Source organism: Labrus bergylta, chromosome 21 (assembly GCF_963930695.1).
Source record: "Labrus bergylta chromosome 21, fLabBer1.1, whole genome shotgun sequence".
Taxonomy (NCBI): domain Eukaryota; kingdom Metazoa; phylum Chordata; class Actinopteri; order Labriformes; family Labridae; genus Labrus; species Labrus bergylta.
The window spans coordinates 4444148-4465486 of NC_089215.1; the positions used below are offsets into that span (position 1 = coordinate 4444148).

The window sequence follows — 21339 nt, forward strand, 5'->3', positions numbered from 1 at the left end:
CCCTGTTTGTATGTGAAGCCAGAACAACATTCAAACACATTTCTTTGGAATCATTTGAAATGTTTTTTATGCATTTTTAGTTTGTAATTTTTCATTTTTTTGCTCTTTCAATAAGACATGACGTTCAATTGGTATCAGTAGATATGTATCAGAATCGGAAATTGAGAAAAAGTGGATCGGTGCATCTCTCGTGACAAACGTAGTTCCAGTGCTGTGAATAAAGTTGTCATCCTCAGGGATGTAGTGATTCATTTCCCTGAGCATTCACAGAAACGGTTCTCTTTATTCAGTTTTAATCAGGAGAAAAGCAGTCATGGAAACCAGGAGAGATGATTGGAAAACATGAATGTACTGCGGTATAAATAGCGTGATCATCCGTTCAGAAAATGATACGGAGCAAAGGGAGCTGAAATGGATATTTTGATCATAATTTATTTCCTCCTTGGTCAGTAAGTCAATTCAAAGCCCCGAGAGTGGGAGGGCAGTCATATTAGAAATGCAACGGCAGAACGGGGAACACAGCAATAAACTTTTACACAGTGTACTAGTGGGAAAGAAATTCTACTTTTTCAGAGACAAAGACGACAACAGCAGAGACGGATACGATGCTGGGAAATCTGTGGATAGAGATGTATTCCTGGTAGTCTGTAAAAAACGCTGTGAAATTGCCTCATTTGGAGGAGACGCCGGTGCACTGAACTCCTATAATGAGGGACGGATTCTCCCCAGGCATGTCCCTCATTTCTGTGTGGCCCTTTGATTATGTAATAATGATGCGAAAAGGCGTCTTCTCCGCGCCTCATTCTTTCTTGTTAGCGAGCGGAACCCGGGAGTAAGCTGGGCCGTTTCATCTCGTCTGTGTTGAGCTGTTGCTTAGTTTCCCTTCTGTCTGCGTTACCGCTGGAAGTCGGTGACATTTATTGAGTTGTGATGGGAACATTTTGACCGTGTTTTCTCACCTACTTGTACCAACGCTGCCTTTTGACTAGAAGATGATTTTTTTTGATGTCGGTGTCAGGAACATGCCCTCCGCGGCTGCCGTTGAGTCTCAGACAATAGAGGTGGTTCTGGGGGATTATTCTTCACAAACACCACTTCATATAGCTGTCAGTGGGTTTGTTACAGCAGGAGAGTACTTTCAACAAAAACCACGACGACTCTGCCGCAGTACTTCTTTTTATATATTTGAGCTTTTTGAATGGGAGAGGTTTCATGATTTAAAAAAAAAAAGAGTCCAAACCAAAATGAATTCTAATAAAGCTGTCTGGTGAGACTGTTTTGTATTCGTGCACATGTTGTTGCCTGCTTCTCGTCAAAGGAGACCAAAATACACCTTGAAAGAAGAATCCAGCGGCTTGGACGCAAAATCCAGCCAGTGGATCAAAGTGTTTTTAGTGTTTTCTGCCTGCGATGTACAAGGGAGGCTATTATGACACGTCGGCCTGGTTACAGTTTCATAACAATAAGTGAGAGCAGTGCATCAATATATTATAAACTTGTGTTTGGAGTCCGCCTGCTTTTCATATCGTCGCATTCTGCCTCTCTGGCAGGAGCATGTGTTCAGTCGCAATCGAGTCGCTGCTTACAGATTATTAAAGGAGTGGGGCAGCTATTGCTCCAGTAAGGTTTGTGATAAGAGTTTCAGTTGAAACTCAGAAGAGCAGATGGAGATATAATTCTTTTATTTATACCATCATCTGCTACTCTTTGCTCTTTGTCATTCACCTCTATATCCTTACCTTCACAGTGGCTCATTATGTGGGGCCTCATTCAACTAATGACTGTCATTCACTATTAATCTGCTGATTTTTTTTTTGTACCATGAATCGATCCAACCTTTAGTCTTTATAAGCGCTGGAGCAAAACATCCATATGGCAGAATGTCGCCATCCTGACTTGTGAAATCCAATAATCGATATTTCAGTTTTACAAAATACGGCGCTCGAAACAGATTCCCCTGCCAATTTGACCCGTGTCCATACTCCATGAGTCCTTGCGGTGGCGCTTATAACATGACTGAGGGTAACGTAAAGGGTGCGTCATTGGCAGGAGAAGAAGTTGACCGTGGGATTAGAGTAGAAGAAGACAGCAGAACAGGCTAAAGTTGATGTATGATGACATGGTTGTCTTTCAATATATCAATAATCGCAGAATCACTGTATCCAGTAAAGTCGTTATCATGAGCCATGTTTGGTATTGTATCGAATGGGGAGCTACCCTGCAATCGTCACTCCTAGTCTATATATTTTCAATAAGGCTTTCAAATGGTAATCCATTGTCACAATTTTGCTTATTTTGCCTCAAAAAGTTCTAACAGAAGCCATTTGCACAGATAATTTCAGGAGGACCGCTCCGGAGATTCTCCTGACCTTCTCCGGAGAATATCCTGTGGTGTTCTCACGTCAGCTCACTCGGACTTGCTATGGAAAAAATACTCGTGGTCTGGCAAGAGAACCTCCGGGTGAAGTCTGAGTGAATAATGTGGCTGTTTGCGTTCGCACATACAGCTGCTCCTGGAAATACCAGGAGTTTTTCAGGAGCTTTCTGCAAGTGTGAAAGCCCCATCAAAGACTTTCTACATAATAACCTAACATTTAATGAGATGAAACTAGAAATGTTTTTCTTGACAAATCACCAAATCAAATAATTGATTCTCAAAATATTCTGCAATTAATGTTCTGATTTATTTATAGATTAGCCATTCAGCTGTAGTCATTATGAACAAACGCAGAAATAGCCTCTGCTGTGCCGTGTGCCAAACCTCTACTGCATCTTCTCCAACTAATAATCACTACAGTAGACTTTAAAAAGCATCAAAATGGCACTCTTTTGGCATGTAGGTGTGGATGTACAACATTATCTTTAAAAAGCTAATAAGGTCTGAAAGAAGCTGACACACGCCAGCATGCTCATATTGATGTATTTGTGTGGTCATGGACTGAGAGCAGCGGCCTGTTCTTGCTGAGTCTGGGTTGTGTGGGAAGTCATTTCTTCCCATTTCCCCATAGTTTGCTCTGATATATTTCATATTGGCAGTTACTGCTGCGACTGGAGTCTTTGAGTGTATTGCTGCATTGCAGCTTTAATGAAATCAAGTTAATCACTTCTCTCTGGACGAGAGGAAGTGTAACATGTATCCTTTTATGTGCGCTACAGCTTAAATTACATGACATTACCTGAATCTGCCAAGATGACTTGGCTGTTGGATAACAAAGATTGGCTATGCGGCTGTATCCAATCAGTCTGCCACTCAAAGTTTCCTCCGGGGAACTGAGGATCCCTGTTAGCCTATTAGGCAGCTGCTTGAGCCAGCCCCAGCTGCTGAGAGCAGATAAATGGCAGAGTATTCATCAGGCTTGAAAGCTGTGTCTCGTAGCTTGAACAACAGCTATGATACCGACAACCTTCACTTGGCAACGCTGTTGAGAGCAACCAATGACCTCAGTTACCCTTCCTATTTCTTTCTGTAAACATGCACAGTTCTTTACCCACCAGTGTTTTGGTTTTCGTCTCCTCCTGAGCACACCAGAGACGACATCATCCAAATGTTGTACTCATCCCCCTTAATGACAGAATACATTTATTTCCAACGCCTCCCAACACAACATACAGCGTTCAGCCATAACATTATGACACCTGTCTAATCCATTTCAATCCAACACGGCAGCTCTGGCATAAATCTTACTTCTATAAAGCCTCCACATTAGCATTATGTAAAAGTATGGAGTGTCCTATCTTGGAACCTGTTCCTAATATGTGATCTCACTCCCTTAACATACATGAAGAGGCAAAATATTATGTATCAGGAATACTAGGAAAACACAATGCACTGCGATAAACCACCACCATCCTGACGTCTCTTATGACCATAAAGGAGAACTTTGACCTTTCTGAACATGGCAACCAAAACTGAAAATGTAGACGCGTCATAAAAGTAGAATTTATGGTGCAGCTCTTGTACTTGGGATTGCGTTAGATTGCACAGGTGGTCATAATATTATGGCTGATTGGTGTACATGTGAGTGTTCTCCTAAACAACTACTGACTGTTGGAAAGAACCAGAAGCAGGTGTGCAGGACGCCTTGAAAACACGGTTCAAGTGCTGAAGAGGTTGCAGTTTGGGTAGATTTCAGCATCAGACTAATTGGTAAGGTTTAGAACAAAATTGATTTCGGCTAAAATAGGTATTTAAGCTCCTTAAGTAATGAAGACTTGCAAATTGCTATGTGCTGTAGGGCTGGATATGGCAATGTATCATCATGTGCTCCTTATACGGAGATATAATGTAAATATCGATGCAGATGTTACAGAATCGATATGGCTGCAAAGCTGTGATGACAATTTTGAAGACAATTGCCATATGATGCAGTTCACGATACCACCATAGCCATAGATCTTTGATTAAAATATTTGACCTGGCACATTCTACCTGTTGGATGTAGGGCTTGGTATAATGGCTATTTTTTCAAACCATGATGCAGTCGGATGAAGCTCAATTTAGCTCTCAGCTAACCTCTGATTGATTTGCACCAATTCAGTTGTAAAAGATGCATTTTTGATTTAACTTGGATTCAGGAGAGACACAGGGAAATGCAGGTAACCTTAGAAACTGTGACTTATGGCTAACATGCACTTTTTGCATTGCACATTTCCATCATATAGAATAGAATAGAATGTCTTTATTGTCATTATACAATTGTACAACACAATTATTTGGCTTCCCCTTAAAGTGCACGCACAAACAAGCATCCACAGCTAGAAGAAATAAAAAAGGAACTCTCATTCAGGTAAGATGGGCAATGTATGGTAGGAGTTATTTACAGGTAGTAGCATAACAGAATATAAATAGATATTGCAGAAATATAAGTATAAATAGATATTGCACAGGTCGAAATGTAAATATTACAGTCTGAAATGTAAATATTACACATGCCAGAAGTGTGTGTGTGTGTGTGTGTGTGAGGGTGGGACGGTCAACACATGTCCAGGTTCAGTGTGGTTATGGCTCTACTGGCCAACCAGCTGTTGTAATTCCCATTTACTATTTAACTGTGTTCCTTTTTTTTTTCTGGTGAGGTCAGTTTCGCTATTGTCCCTGTTGTTCTCTTCCACAACATCTGGTGTCGCTGTTAGCAGATTAAGAGCCACTTTTCCATCCGTCATGAAGGCTGTGCATTGTTACCGTGTGCTATAATAGGTTCAAAACAAGACAAATGGGTTACCAGCACGTCACCTACTGAATGCTTGAACATTGACCCCCACTGCTGCCAAAGCTTTGTAAAGCGATCCGTGGGCAGGCGTCAAGTTGTCAATGAAACACTATGTGCTCTGTCATACATAAATAGCGCCACTGTTCCTCTTGTGTGCGGGGCTCGGTCGGTCGGTGGTGGGAGATGGGCCCCCGGTCTGTGATGTGAAGCGCCCATTAACGGGTTAACTTCATTATAATTAGCCAGAGATTTCTGCGACTGTAGAGCATAGTGGACACGTTGTTGATAACACAGCTGCCTCCGTTGGCTTTGTGTGCTAAACAGGGTGTGACGACGAGTGTAGGAGTGAAGGAGAAAAGGATTTCATGAAGTGTAGCATTGTGCGGAGTCTGGGAGAGAACTTTTCAATGATGCCCTTTGTATTAAAGAACTACAGTAAACACATAGCCCATAATCATGAATTAGGAATGAATGACAGATGATATAACCTCCTATTAAGAAGACGGTTTCTGAGCTTTAATCTCAAAATGTTCTATATGACCTTGAATGTGTATGCAGAGTCAGCTATTAGCCAATGAGAATCCAGCTAGGCAGAGATGAGCTGTACAGGTTTACTCCTATGGTTAGATTCTTCACAGTTTTGTTCACCTGTTCTGCAGATTGATGACTTTCTTTTCTCATCAGTTGTCAGCAGGGTGTGCTCAGGTTCCATCATTAGCTTTATATCAGATCATTATCTCATCATTAAGCTCTGTCAAAGCCAAAGACTCAGTATTTTTCAACGATATTTGCTGTGTTCCACTTTCCTTTGCAAAGGTTATCTGTTGTACTGAGAGTTTTTTGAGACAGAGATTCAGTTACAGATTTGTTGTGTCTCTCATCTACAGTACATCATAAATAATAAAGCAGGATAGAAATAGCTCCTCAGATCTAATAATGTCAAATCAGTACCTTCAAGTTTCTAATTTCTATTTTGCTAAGTTGCCCAACATTTAAGCGTCTAGGAATAAAAAGTACTCAGGAAGTCAGACTCTTTTTTGAAGATTTGAATGCATTCAAACATTTAACCTGTCTAAGATTAAAAAAAAAAGATGGAACAGGTCGCTAAATATTTGCAGATAAAAAGTCCACAAGTGCACAATATTAAGATTGCACTTTCCAGACGTGTACTTTTGACATTTTTTGGGGGCACAACAAAATGCCTGAATTTGTTTCCAAAGGAGCAAAACACTCTGAATATGCTTTACCAAACAAACTGAATGCTGTGCCCACAAGCAACAAATTGGATTATATGAATCAAAGCAGAGTGAAGTGGTCCTTGCTCTGCATACTGTCACTCTGGAGCCCTGTAATGCTACGTGGCACAGCATGCAGGCTATTTTTAAGACTCCTTTTGGCCAAACTATTGTAAGATGGTTTTTACACATGCAACGCACACTTTTTTTTTTCACAATTTCAAAAAGGAAAGTGCACGCACATGGGAAAGAGGTATTCTGTTTTCTCAGTTCAACCAAATGTCAGAATGCTGACCACAATGTTTGCAGCTGCATGGGTTTGTCCTTTGCAAATGAAAAATCAGAACTGTACAGTGACTTTATCTAACAAATAGAAAGATCCTCTATTTGTGTATAATTGCTGAATATTCTTTCTGAGATTGTCTTCAAATTGCATTAAAACCCTTTTAAGGATTTCCCAGTATTCCCTCCAGATATGAAAACTTAAATGGCCTTGCTGATGGAGTCCATACGCAGCAGCAGCAGCGCCCGGACAGTTTCACTGAGTGGCTTTCTTCAAACAATGGCTTGTTTTGGAAGGTAGAGGAGTGGTCTACTGCTTAGCCTCCAGTCACTAAAATATGTCCTTGTGCAGGCCGGAGAGTTCATTGTGTTAGCAGTCAGAACATAGAGTCCCCTTCTGAGTCTGTCTAAAAATACTCCACACCACCTCTGCCCCAAACGACACACCAAGGGGCAAATATAAAGGGAAGCTGCACGAGGCGAGATGAATAAACATGCAGCACTGAGCAAAGCTAAATGCATTTTCTCTGCAGTGCACTCTGCAAGAGTGAAACTAACTAAGCTAGTAATTCAGGCAACTGTTGGAGCCTCAGAGATAAGAGCTTGGTGCAGCTTGTGTTACAGTATTATCTATTGAATAATAATGAAAGAAGGAAGTGCAAGGCCCTTTTTGCACAGTATTCACTGTCTTATTTACTCTCCTAAGCCGTACTTTTATGAAGGCTAATAATTAAACAGGGCTTATCAGGTAGTGTGATCCCTCTTCCTGTTCCCTTTTCAGTGTTGGCTCAGGACACCTTTTTTGTATTCTTTCTGTATTTCAGTTACGCATCACTCAACAGTTTGTTGTGGATAGAAGCAGGTCTTCAATTCTGATTATGTTGCTGTCTTTATTTGGCACCTCATCAAACAAAACGCCTTTGTTGCTGAAGAAAGTCACCGTTATGTATTCTCCGTCTGGGAGTGGTTTTCCCACGTTCAGTGATACGCTCAACACTTTATAGTTGACCTCTGTAGCCTGAGGTACGCAGAGTTTTTCTTTGACATTGTCCTTCTGATTAACTCAGCTTTATCGGCCTTTGAAGTCTCATGCTAAGTTTCAAAGTGACACTTAACACTTCATTTTCACAGCTAAATGCACTCACGGCTCTGTCTCCCCTTGCGAAGAACCCAAAACTCGAATCCCGCCGACTCTGCGTTGCCGTGTCTCGTGTAGTCACAGGATGTGGACTGTGTGGATAAGCTTTTTATTTGCTTCTGATTTCAGATGGAAGTTTCCTGCACTGCAATTTATGTCATAAATTTGTATTCCCTGTAAAAAAAAAAAAAAAACAACCATCAAACTAACGACCAACACATGTCCAATAGAAAGTTTGGTGAAGATTTAGATTGTGCAGTTAGTCTATTCTATACAGTATACATCAGTTAATGTTCTAGTCTGCATTTCTTTTCACAGCCATTAAGTCATTTTATTGTACCCTGTTCCACCAAAACAAATGGCCTGCTGACACTATTTGCCAGGACCCCATTGCTACATCTTGGGCCATAGGACCCCAAGATGATTGTGAATGATTCAAAGAACTAAAACTAAAGACGACCCAGAAACGTATTTTTCCTTAGAGGTGAACAAGGATGGGCTCAGCCAACATCTCCACCCCTGGCCCAGTAACATGGACAGAGGTTAGCTATGTAAGACTATGTCATGTACTACTGTCATTGGGGCAGTCAGTTCTCTTCTTTGTCAAGCAGTCACTGGTTACTGCACTTATACTTTTGTACTCCATCTAAAGGATCACTCAAGCATGCAATGGTTATTCCCCCCCCCCCCCCAATGCAGCTAATCTCATTAGACCGTCATATATTGGTGTCTGCTTTTCTCTCCATTGCTGGAGTCAAAGGTTGCTGACCCATGTTCTACTGAAAACATTTTTGCCCATCCTCTTTCCATGGCGATGTTATATTAATGCTTTTGGACAATGTTTTCCCAGACTTGAAGGAATCACACTTGTTTGATCTGGTTTCTTAATAGCTATTTTCCAAGTACAGAGAGCACCAGTCTTTCTCCAAGGTCAGGGTCAGCCAGCTTCACAGTGGGTGACAGGAAGCCAGAGGGACTGCCATCTCTAAATGCCTAATGAGCCTCTAATTGATATCCAGCTGAAAACCCCACTGAGTGTTAATGCCAGTTCTAAGGAAACCATATTAGGTTTCCTCATCATTTAGCTAACGAGACATAGGAGGCCCAGAAGCATACATTTTTAACATGGAGTCACTGAGGTTATGAGAGCTAATGGCACAGTGGTCGGTAATTGAAATATTCAGTGCTTTCACTATGTGAGTGCAGACATAAAGCACAAACATCCACCCAGTAGAGGAGTAGGAAACTCACCACATGTTTTACCCATATGTTCTTAACATGGCCAGTCAGATTTGACATATTCTCTGGCTGTATGTCTGGGATCTAGAATATAAAGAGAAACACATTACATTTGATGCTTCACAATTATGTTAACGGCTGTATTAGAGAACGAGTAGTATTCCCATCAGCTCCCACTCTTTTATGAGTTGTAACTGCTGTAATGAGATGGGTTTTAAGGAAGACGCTAATCTTGGGGAATGCTTTAAATCGGCTGCCTAACCCATATCCCATTCTCCACGCTTTGAAGGCACCAGCCCCTCTGCCAGGACGGCTTTCAGACTGTATTTGCTTAAACGTTTCATTCATCTCGATCAACGCTGAATAACACAAACTAGTGCTGAAAACGGCAGTGGCTGACAAGCAACCACAGACTTTTTATGCTTTGAATGTAGACTGGCACATGGCAAGTGCTTGTTAAAAAGGTTTGTATTCTTTGAATTTGATCACTTTTCATTCAGTCTGCTTGAATAACAGCTCGACACATTGTCATTCAAGCCGGTCTCTGCCACTTGAAGCACCGACACCTGCCAGGCTGCCGCTCAGATGTTCTATTTTCGTTTCTTATGATAAAATGGTGAGCGCATTTGGGGTTGGTTTCTGAAAGTATAAGTAGGTGTTGGAAGCTGTTGTGTTGTTCAAACGGCTTATACTGGTATTTTTACCCTTGGCTCTTCTCACAAGGCGGTTCCAAGTCTTTGTGTTTGAATGGTAGCGAGTGCCTTTCAGCCTCTTTCTGCTGGATGCCCACCAATGACATTGGCAACAAGTTTAATTGAGTCAAGGTCTCAGCACATGAGGCAGCAAATTTTAGGTCTAGGATGAAATACTGCTCTTAAAAGAGGTGGAAACAGGTGAAATGGAGTGTTGCATTGGGTGGGAGTCCAGACTGTCACAGTGGAAATGCTTTTTGGATGTTGACAAGCAGCTCACCTTCAGTTACACGTCCGTTCAAGGGGAATGAAGTAGATCTGCATTAGAAACATAGATGTATGTGGTTAGAGCCACTGTGAGTCTAACCAGAGTTTGGTAGTTTGGCTGTTGCCATATGCCTCCGCATTAGAAAACACCTAATGCAATGAAAGTAGGTGGATCTATAGCGAGAACTTACGTTGTATTCAATTCTAAGCACCAATAAGTATGAAAGAGGTCAACAAGTCCTTATGCTCCGACGGGTTCTACAAATTTAACAAGGTAGTGGAGCTGTCAGTCAATCACTTGATTGGGTGTACAGAGCCTTAAAGAGCCAGAACTGATTATATGTTGAGTGTTCGAGTTCAGCCAGTTCAGATAAGCTGTGGTGACGCCTAGCTAACAGCAAGCAGCACCCACCTGTTACTTGACTATGCATTTAATAATTTATGACTTAAAAATTGATGGTTTAAAATGGTAAGTTTTAAAGTTCCCCTCCGTGTGACAGGGTATATTATAGTTGAACATTAAACCTTATTGTGATAGGACAGTCACAAAGTTGAATTATTAAAGATAACAAATAAAACATTGGATACATTTTTGGAGCAGGTAAATCAATACCAATTTCAATACCAAGGGCTGAAGTATCCAAACTCCTAAACAAGGGAATTTTACTATGGACATTTTAACAGTGTTAAATTTATGAGCCATTTGGAGAGAGGTCAGGATTTGAGAAGGCGACTGAATGGAGGAACGCTGACCAATCTCACAGCTGTTGAGGAGTTTCTCCTGGGACTATCCCAAAGAATGGTTTTCTGAAAACTCTCCTTCCTGTTTTGAGTGTTCTTCGTTTATCTTGTAAACTACAAAAAAGCATCTTCAATACGGATATTTCTAGAGCTTGTTTATTGCTAAAACACATTGCAATTCTCTGCCTTTTGTACGACCTTAGGTAGAGACATTAAATATAGAAAGGAGTGTTCTTCATACTGTCAAAGGAGACACATTTTTAGCCACAGATGCATCTGTGCTATTTGTCTTTATAGCCTGTCTCACCAAATGAAGCCTCAATTTATTGTGGATAACAATGTTAGGTGACTCTTCTTTCATTTTATTTAAGTAATTGGTCTGCAGTGCTCTGTCTTTTATTTCCCAGACCTTTGGCAAACCTAGAATATGGTCAAGGGAGATCTCAGTTACCTTGTTGTGAGTGAGGAGTCCGGTCTAAGTGGACCAATTTGTCTGAGTACCTATTCCTCAAACTGGCAGAATGAGCCTGAGACAAAGAGGTGGTTTCTTCACGATGTAAGGAAGAAATACAATCAGTGAAAATAGTCAAACATGAACTGTTTGACTTTACACAGAGGCATTTGTATTACATGAAAGCTTAAACACTCAATGCCTCTGAGATGGAGATGAGAGGGAAAGCTTAAAGGCCACATTTATCAGGGAAATGGCGACTTACAGAGTTAGTCTTGTAATTTGTTTTGATTTTATTTCCGGCCTCTTCAGTTATCAACAGAGACCCAGTGGACAAAGAAGAATTATGCATTCTGCCACATGATTTTCTCTTTTCTTTTTTTTTTTATCCCGCTGCGTCTGGTTTATCGTCGTAAACCAGACGAAGAACACTGAGACTTGTTTTTCCCTCGTTTCTCTTCTAATCATCATCTGCAGGGGGGACAGCTGCCCGGCCTTCGTGACCCTCCGAGCTTAAAGTGACAAGTGGAGTCGACCTTGGGAAATTCTCTGTGTCTGCCTGTTGCCAGATTTTCTTTGACCCCAGAGCCATTAGCACATTAGCTATCTTCTCCAGTAAAGAGATTGTGACATACACGCACATTAAATCGAGCAGAACCAAACCTTTTGAGACATGTTTTGTCTGAGCAAATCAAGAGCGTAATCCAAGAGAACCCAAAAATAGACAAAAATGGTGTTTGATGTAGAGATGGCATTTCATTTAAAGATTGCTGTGGTATTTCTCAAACAGTTGTTTCACTTTGAATTAAACTGCCAAATGTTACCCTCAGCATGGGAACAGAATAATAGCTCAAGCATCCAAGCCTGCAAATCCCCATGCAAAATATTCCAATATGTAATCAATATAATGTAATCTGAGAATTATGAAGGTTTGACTTTCTGTCTGCTTCCTATTATTACTGCTGGATCTTGTTTGGACCCCAATTGGTTGGCTCGGCTTAATTAATGTGTTGGCAACCGAGTGTGAATTCAGATTAAGTCTTCTAAAGTGTTCCCTGCAGTGAGCATTGTACAAACTATAATTAGAAAATGGAAAAAAAAAAAAAAGTCCATGTGACACCCTTGTGGAAACTTGATTATTGTGTTGCTGTTTTTCTGAAGACTGTCTTTTGTGCAGAAATGACATTCTGCCTCCCTTCAAAATCGGCAGTACGCCTTAGTCGTCCTTTATGAATGTGAGGAAATAAACTGTATTGACACTGGAGGATGTTGCAGAGGGAGTGTTGACGGTTGGTTGTAGGACTCTTTGAAGCTTAAATGACTTAGTGGAATAACACTGGGAGATGTTTTTCTCCTGTCTTGACTCCCGAGGAAACATTTGTTCAACAAATACTGTAGTACCAAAACTCATAACTTAATTTTAGACCAAGCAAAACACTCTAACCAATGATGTTAGTTAATTTATTCTCTATAAAAAGCCATTGTGTTTTGTAGTGTAATACTTTTGAAATAAGGGTCTTTTTCATAATGTAGCTTTTAACTAATCAATGATTATAAGTCGGGATGTGCGCGACTAGGCAACTAAATTATTAAACATGGTCACCCCCCCATTGAACCTCAGATCTACTAGCCTGTTAGACAAATTATTAATATCGATATATGTTGGACCTCAATGTTGGTCAGATGTTGTGCTTAAGCTGTAACGCAGCCAACCGCCACTAGCAGGGGCTGTAGCCTTGGTTACTAGGCCTTCTCTCCTGGCTCTACCACCCAGATGTAAAAAAGCACAGTGAACAGATCTCGTAGGAGCAGTGCAGTGTTTGGCTCTAGAAAATGGAGCTAAAGTTGTAAGTAGGCTTTGTCATCGTAGAATGGGATATGGACCAGAGCAATGTGCATCCACATTTAACACAGGCACCTGGAGGAACAAAGGCTAGTGGTGCTAGCACTGCTATTGTTAGCCACAGTCTGCAAAACCAATTTGATATTGTTTCTGTGCAGATGCTGTGATCCTGTTCAGTCTGAAAGGATAACGCAGCTCACAACAACTACTGCTTAACTTAAGACAAGTCGACTAGTGCGAATTTACGTTTTATAGACTACGAGATGGGTCACACGGAACGTCCCTAAATATAATATTAAACAATAAGTTTATTGCATTGAATAAAAGAGACAAAACAAAAATGGAAGGCCACATATGAAGAGTTTTTCCAAGACTGATACGATGTCTTTGAAATGCCTCTGAGACTCTTGAAAAGCTGGAAAGGGCTCTGCAGGTACACCAATCTTTTCATACATCCAATGCAATGATTCATTAGTCCTAAAAAAGTCAACTTGGTTCTTCATCGCTGCTCCAAACCATTAGCAAACACAAGAAAAGCACACTGTGCTGCCACCATGAATATATTGTGGCTGCCACTAGCAACTGCTGTTAATGGAGCGGCAAAGAAAAACCCATTTCAGGTAAATATTCATGCGACATAACAGCCAACAACTGTGGCTTTCAAGTCAAGAATTAACTTTGTGCATTTTTAGGCTGATTAAAGCAGCGTTATAGTCCAAATCCTCAAATCTATCTATTTTTCATCAGAGGACTGCACTGTTTCCAGATCAATTCTTGTTATTGGCAGAAATGCAACTTCAGAAATCAGAATTGAAATTGGCTAGAAAAAAATTATATCCAAACATCTCCATACAAATTTATTGTTGAGGTAATAAAATCAGAAAATGGTAACGTTTCTGTGTTTAACAAAAACACCAAACAAGTAATATTTCAATGAGTAATATTTCAGCTTTTCATCTGTGCATATTGACTTCTACCATCTCCATTTCTACTCAGAAATGTCACTCCCCCTTCTCCCTTTCCTTAACTCTCTACCTAATGACATAATGACACATTTGGTTGGCGTGCTTAGGGACTCTGTTTCTGCTCATGACTCTGAAAGCAGCACTTTATGTCAGATCCACCCCCCTAAAAAGGCTGACAACTGTCTACTGTCCCAGCCTGCCCTTTCACAACCAGCCCTTGTAGGGACCCCAAACGGCGTTGTTTGCATCATCAGCCTCTGTTTGTGTTCTCTGTTGGAAAAAAAATCACCAACAGAGAGTGAACAGTTACAGACCACTGCGTAGACTTATTGTGCCGCTGAGCCGGATTTCAAAATTGCATCTGCTGTGTGTCAATACAAGGTTCTTTTCGGTCAGTTGCTTTCCTTGAGTTAATAATTTTGTCGCTGTGGTTTGCCTTTGTAGAGATCTGCTGGGTGTCCCCTCTGGAGAGGGATCTGGACTGTGGTTCAGCCCAGAGAAATGTAGCGCCTCACTGCCCTCAAAGCCGGATTTGGAGACCTGCCTGCTGTCTACTCATGGTGAGTCATCTCTCAAGTTTCAAAGCACTTAACTCGTGTTTATAGCTGGGACCTGTTTACACCGGTGGCTAAATGGTGTGAAGTAACATTTACAAAACAAGGGAATGCATTCTTAACTGCTGGCAAGAAGGACAAGGTGAAGAATTTGGTTTTATTCAGCAAAATTAGTTTATTTTTAAAGGTTAATTGAAAACTTTCTAAAGAAGATACATTTTTTTCAGTTAACCTTGAAAGTCTTATTTGTTTGACTAAGTTTATTATCCTGTTCTTTTCTAAGCTCAAATTCATGCAATAGCCAATTAACCTTAAATAAATGAAATACCAAACTTCAAAACAAATTTGTGTTACCTTTGAGATTAGGATCAAACATTTGCTGGAGGGTTAGGGCTCTCACGATGCCAGAATTATGTCTAACTTCAATCAGTTCTAGTAAAAAATCTGACTATATTAATACCACCTTCAATACCACGGCAACACATTACAAACTTCTGGGTACCCAAAACTGACTCATTTTGGACTGTTTGATTTTCAGCCTGAATATTGTGCTAGTGCAGAAATAGTCACTGAACCAAAACCAACATTTGACAAACTTTAAGTAGCAATAAAAGGCAAAAGTAATATGACTTTTCTAAAAATAATATACCCCAAATAAACTTTTTTTTCATAAGGCAGAAGAAGTGTGTTGTAGAGTGTGTATCTGCAGTGAATGTGCGTCAATCATTGTGCAGTGGTGTGGAGCTCACAGTCAGCAGTCACCAGGTAGGGACTCATAAAACAAGCATATAGGGTTCTGGTGACATCACTGCCTCTGTCTTCTGCTCTGTAGCAAACACTAACAGAACTTGTGCATCTGAATGAGATGCAGAATAGGACGTGAAAAATGTTGGCATTTTCCGGGGGCTGCTCGGTGGTGCAGCGGCTAGAAAATGATGCCTCACAGCGAGGAGGTTCCTGGCTCGAATCCCCGTGGGACAGGAGCCTCTCTGTGTGGAGTTTGCATGTTCTCCCCGTGCATGTGTGGGTTCTCTCCAGCTTCCTCCCACAGTCCAAAGAAATACTTGTTAGGTCAATTGGTGACTCTAAATATCCCGTAGGTGTGAATGTGAGTGTGGCTGGTTGTTTGTCTCTACATGTCAGCCCTGTGATTGGCTGGTGAACAATCCAGGGTGTACCCGCCTCTCGCCCAATGACAGCTGGGATCGGCCTCAGCCCCACCGCAACCCAAATGGGAAAAGCAGTGTAGATAATGGATGGATGGAATTCTCCGATATGTGAATGAGAACGGTTAGTCGTGCAGTAGCTTTGAGCAGAAAGACACACAGCGTGCAGGAAGAAGTGCATCTTCAGCGTCAAACAAACAAAATCCGTCACCTTTCTGAATGATTGTTTGGCCATTTTATATCTTAACCACTGTGAAACAATCTGAAAAAGACGTCCTAAGGATTCTTGTCAGAAGAAATGGTCCACAACCTATTTTAACAAATACATTGAAGCTTGGGACTCTTTTATAATTTAAAGTATGTTCAATTGTAGTGCTACTAAATTTAAAGCGAATTTTCAATGAAGCAGATTGGTCCCAACAAGTCAACCTTGGAGAACTGACCTTCACTTTGTCATGATGCATCTTTAAGAACTGAAGATGAATCACCTCCCTTTTTATCAAGAACAACTTTATCATAAGGAAAATAAATTCAAGTTCTCTGGTTCCTTTTTCCTTGGTGCATTTTGTACCATATGTTTTGTGGAGGTGCTGTTTTCTCCTCGAGAAGCTGTCTGTCAGTAGAAGTCTTATTTTAAGAAGTGTCCCGAGTACTGATCGATGCGTCGGCTTGAGGCCATATGTAATTACTTTGTGACTGGCCAGCCATGAAATTGTTGTTTAGCTCTGAAATAGATCCAAAGTCTTTCGATAAGAAGTTTTTTTTTTTTTAGGGAGATGCTTTGTATTTCTGCCATAATCAGAATAAAAATGACTGCGGCAGCACCGAGAGTCGGTAAGATAATTGGCTCAGCAAACAAATAAGGTAGGAATTTCTCAAAGGCGTTGTCCTGACCTCTGCAGTCTTATTACCAGGTTTAACATTGCCTCTTCCACACGTTATGTCTGTAGTCTGTTTAGCTTTCCAAATGTGTCTGATGAGGAACAACCTCTGTCAGCTGTTAAAGGGAGTGTAGAGCTCGCACGCTGCAGAGAGGTATGCAGAGTGACAGTCGCTGGCTCACATGTATGCAGCTGTGGCCTGTAAGACGTGAGGCCGGCAAATGAAGTGGAAGAGTAGTCCCATTAAACCCTGGCTCTCCTCTTGAGGAAGAAGCTAACAGCTCCGAAACGCTGGCCTCTCGCTCCCCGGGAGAAAGTGCTGACACAAATTTTTGTCTGACTGAAATGCCTTCTGACCGCATGACACTGGCTCTTTTCTTCCTCTGAGATTCCACAGCCGTAAAGCTCCGGCCACACAAAAGAGACACAGTGTGCCAGCGCTGCTTAGTAGGTGGCGTAAATTATAATGATACCATAAACTAGCTCAAAGGTCTGCATTACTCACATTTTAAAGGGGGGTGAGAAATTAATTTCTTTGTGTTGAGCGGTTAATTGGGTTTATATGCGTGAAACTTCCATTTTTCATCTCTTGTGTCGAGACACATCTCGGGGACGAGTGAATTTTTTTGTTCTGCAAAGCCTCTCTGTCAAGCTTGTTAAACAGCGTCACAGATAAGATATGTTCTTGGACATCCGTCGGGGATGCATGAATCCTGTTGGTCTTAAGTGTCCTAGACCAGAGACAGGCTGCAGTGTCCCTTTCGGCATGCAGCCCGGCGTCTGTCGGTTTGTGACTGACGGGGAATGGCTCCTGTTGTGGCCACTGATGCACAAAAGCAGAACCACGACAGTGTCTGCAGGCACACAAAGTGCTGCGTTCAAGTCCTCTGACTGTGCGTGTCATCAAATGTGATGCCCTGGCTACAGCTGGAAACTTTTGGTGCTGGTGTTGGTGGTTTTCATGTGTATTCTTTAAAGATGAAAACTGCAGTGACTCCTTTCTACAAGCCTTCTGTAAAGCTCTTGTTTTATAGGCTTTCACCCGATAGTATTAGTCATGCTTTGACCAATTGGTCACTTGAGGCTGTAAATCTGTGTTGAGTGCTGGAGGGGATGATGACGAGAATGATCAGTGTTGTCAAGTTGTTGAAGGTGATCTAAAGAAGACGGTTTCTCCCCAGTGGGGTGTGTGGGTGGTTTGCTACAGCCCACAGCAACTGAACGGGGGAGCTGTGTCAGATTTGACACACTGAAACCCACAAACGCCAACACTGACAGCCAGTTGTGATGAAAACCTATTTACAGGCTTGATAAATTCTGTTTGAAACGTAGGGGGTTTAGCTGTCCTCCCTGCCTTGATCTCGACGCTTTAGTTTTTTTAGTCATCTTTATTCAGTGGTATGTAGGCTAGTCTTCTTTGGGCTCTGTTAGGGCTTGTATTCAGAAATCTGATGGAGCTTTAGAGCAGATCAAACAAGAGTTTATTATTCTCAGTAGCTGGAATGTACAAGGAACACGATGCGGGTTGGATGCACATTGTAACGTTGTCTTAGATTGATGGATAAAGATTAAGGAATGCTTGAGACGCTTTAGCTGCTCTGAATGTCAAAGGGGCTGGTGCGTCATGCGTGTACTTGTATGTTTTGTCTGATGTAAAGCAGATAGACCTTGGCTTGGTACAAGTGTGACACATTCTCTCTATTAAAGAGACCTGGGCTTGATTCCTGGAACGTCTACCTCTGGCTTAGTCATGTATTCCAGCTAATACTGATGGGAATTAAGTGGGAAGCCAGTTGAAAGATTGTGTTGTTGTCATTGCATGTGCTTTCATGGACTATAAAGGGAGCAGAGTTCTCGGAATACTCATACTGGTATCTGCCAAATGCCGCCAATACCAGGGATGTGCAAAATTAGCTGACGAAACGATTAAGAATTAGAGAATTATAATTCGGTTAAACTGATTATTATTTATTATCAATACAGGAATGCAATGCTGGTTGCTGTAATGCCGCTGCCCGCCACTAGCCGGGTTGTAGCTTCTGTTAAAGGCTACTGCCATAATGCTCTGCCGCAAGGACGTAAACTAGCACATTGGACGGATGGAATCAAATAGAGATAAAGTTCTAGCCTAGAGCTAGCTGCTAGGAACAAAGTCTAGGCTCCAAAACCGTAGTCCAGAAACCGATGGGTGACATCATGGTGGCAGTGGGTTGGGGTCCAGGGTGACTAGCATGTAGTTACTCACAGGTGAAACAAAGTTGCTTGTATCTTAGCATGTTTAACTGAGGGCCAACCAACCAACCAACCAACTAACCAATCAACCAATCAACCAACCAACCAACCAACCAACTAACCAATCAACCAACCAACTAACCAATCAACCAACCAACCAACCAACTAACTAACCAATCAACCAACCAACCAACCAACCAACCAACCAACCAACCAACTAACTAACCAATCAACCAACCAACTAACCAATCAACCAACCAACCAACTAACCAATCAATCAACCAATCAACCAACTAACCAATCAATCAACCAACTAACCAATCAACCAACCAATCAACCAACCAACCAAACAACCAACCAACTAACCAATCAACCAACCAATCAACCAATCAACCAATCAACCAACCAATCAACCAACACACCTACCAACCAACTAGTGCTTTAAACTCACTATGTTTTCTGTAACATCTCCAAAAGACTTCTAATTTAGAAATAATTTCAATACAGCAACTTCCGACTAGCCAGTCTAAGTATCATGCAGCTCATAAAAAACACCAAAGGCTTTGAAGCTGGACACATTGGTCAGGTCTGGTCTCAGTGACTTTGGATGGAAGGCAGCTGCATTTGCTTTGAGCTAAGAATTTCTCTTTCATGAGGAAATACTGAAAGTTGTAGATGAAAGGTTCAGAAAAGGCTTTGTGTGCTGTCTGTTATATGAGGAGCTGTGGCATGTCTTGTCTGTAGAGCTATGCATATATTTCTGCTTCACACAGAGTGCAAATGACAAAAGGCTGTGATGGGTATAAGGCTATTATTTTGATGAATGAATAACTTTCCTGTGTTTATAAAAAGTAATTTATCAGAAAAATCAAGGCAAGTACATCTTAAAGCCTTCAATTTAACCGCAGAATAAAATCATTCATCTTAAAGCCATGTCATTAAGTGTAATGGTGCCTGGGTTCCAGTGGTCTCTGTAATGGCTTGCAAAGTCCACAATGTACTTGCCCAGCTAGAACACAGGAAATGAAAGGCCCAGAAATCAGTTAGTGCTAATGTATGGTTTGAAAAATAACACATCGTGAACAGCATGAGAAGCAAATCTGCATTGTAGTCCACACTGAGCCGTGCCACAGTTTTTCTCTGTATTTATTCCCTGTTTCACTTCATGCATAACAATGGCCTTGGAAGAAGACACGGCCCAGCAAAACTGTTGTGAATTAATTTTCATTCTGTGAAAATTGGGCCATATTTTTCCCAGCTCATGTCAGATTATGCTAAAGACTGCAGTTTGGGGCCTTTGCATCATAATCTATTCAATCTTGACCTAACCTCACCTCAATCTGTCCCATCTAGTTTGTTGTGTTGTGTTTGCACATAATGCAACAAGACCACAACAGCTCAGAAATGAACTTTCTGAGGTGTATAGTGGGATCCAACACTTGAGACATTTCTTCACAACCATCACCAATAAATTGCAAACTACAAAAAAGTTTAATCTGAAGCCTCATTCTGCCAAGTCAGTCACAGTCTCTTCATCTCAATCACATTATTTAGCATAATTAATGTGTGCATGAGACTATAAATAAGCTGCAGACACAGAGGTAAACAGAGACATCAAGCTATCATCTGTGCTTTTGAGGGACTTCTTTAAAGTGATGCTCCTTTGGGACCATGTTTGCGCAGGTTTGTTCAAAATCAACTCCTCCCCTCTCATCTCCGCCAGCCGACATCGACAGCTGGGCCCGGCTAACAGCTGCCTCCCCTCCCCCAGAAGCTAATACATTAAAAAACAAAGAGTTGCCAGCCGCCGGCTTTTCAAGAGACAAATTATTTTTGTAAAGCCACAGTGACTATGTGGGTGGTCTCAGTTAGTCAGGTTAAAAACTTCGGCTCACTTCATTGATAAATCTGTCCAGTTACACTCTTGATCAATGGATTATTTGTTTGGTTTTATAATATTGGAGAAACATGCACACTTTACTACAGCCTAGGTTGACATATTGAAGTTAGTACTCCCAATTAAAGTTTAAAAGTAGAGTAAGTTAACTTTTATAAATATAGTTAAGAGATAGTATAAAGCACTAAAACTTAATTGTTCAGAACTTTATTAGAAAATGCTTGAAAGGTTACTCAAGTTTTTGGCTTATCAAAACATTTGCCAACTTTCTTGATCAGCCAATCAGTAATCAACGTTTGCATTGCTTGAATGTCACTTCTCTATGCCTAAGAGCATAACAGTGTTAACATAGATATAGGTAGATTATGAAATTAGTGGTTCTCAACATTTAGTTTGTTAACATGCAAAGTCAACTTGAGCTATGGTTATAGCTCGATTAGCCTGTTGAACATGACTACTGTCTATGTCCCATTTCATAGGAGAATCGGTGTGAAATCGAAGTATATTAAATTCTACAGTAGGTGGCGATGTGCCCCCTTTCAGCTA

General features: G+C 41.2%; 1 protein-coding gene across 10 annotated transcripts in view; it reads left to right on the forward strand.

Moving 5' to 3' along the window:
• tanc2b (tetratricopeptide repeat, ankyrin repeat and coiled-coil containing 2b) overlaps nt 1-21339 on the forward strand; it is a 169125-nt gene that overhangs the window by 3970 nt on the left and 143816 nt on the right. For all 10 annotated transcript variants that reach the window (XM_065949866.1, XM_020630813.3, XM_065949869.1 and 7 more), the window contains exon 2: nt 14508-14623. The gene's annotated coding sequence lies outside the window, so the exon portion shown is untranslated. The remainder of the gene's footprint in view (nt 1-14507; nt 14624-21339) is intronic.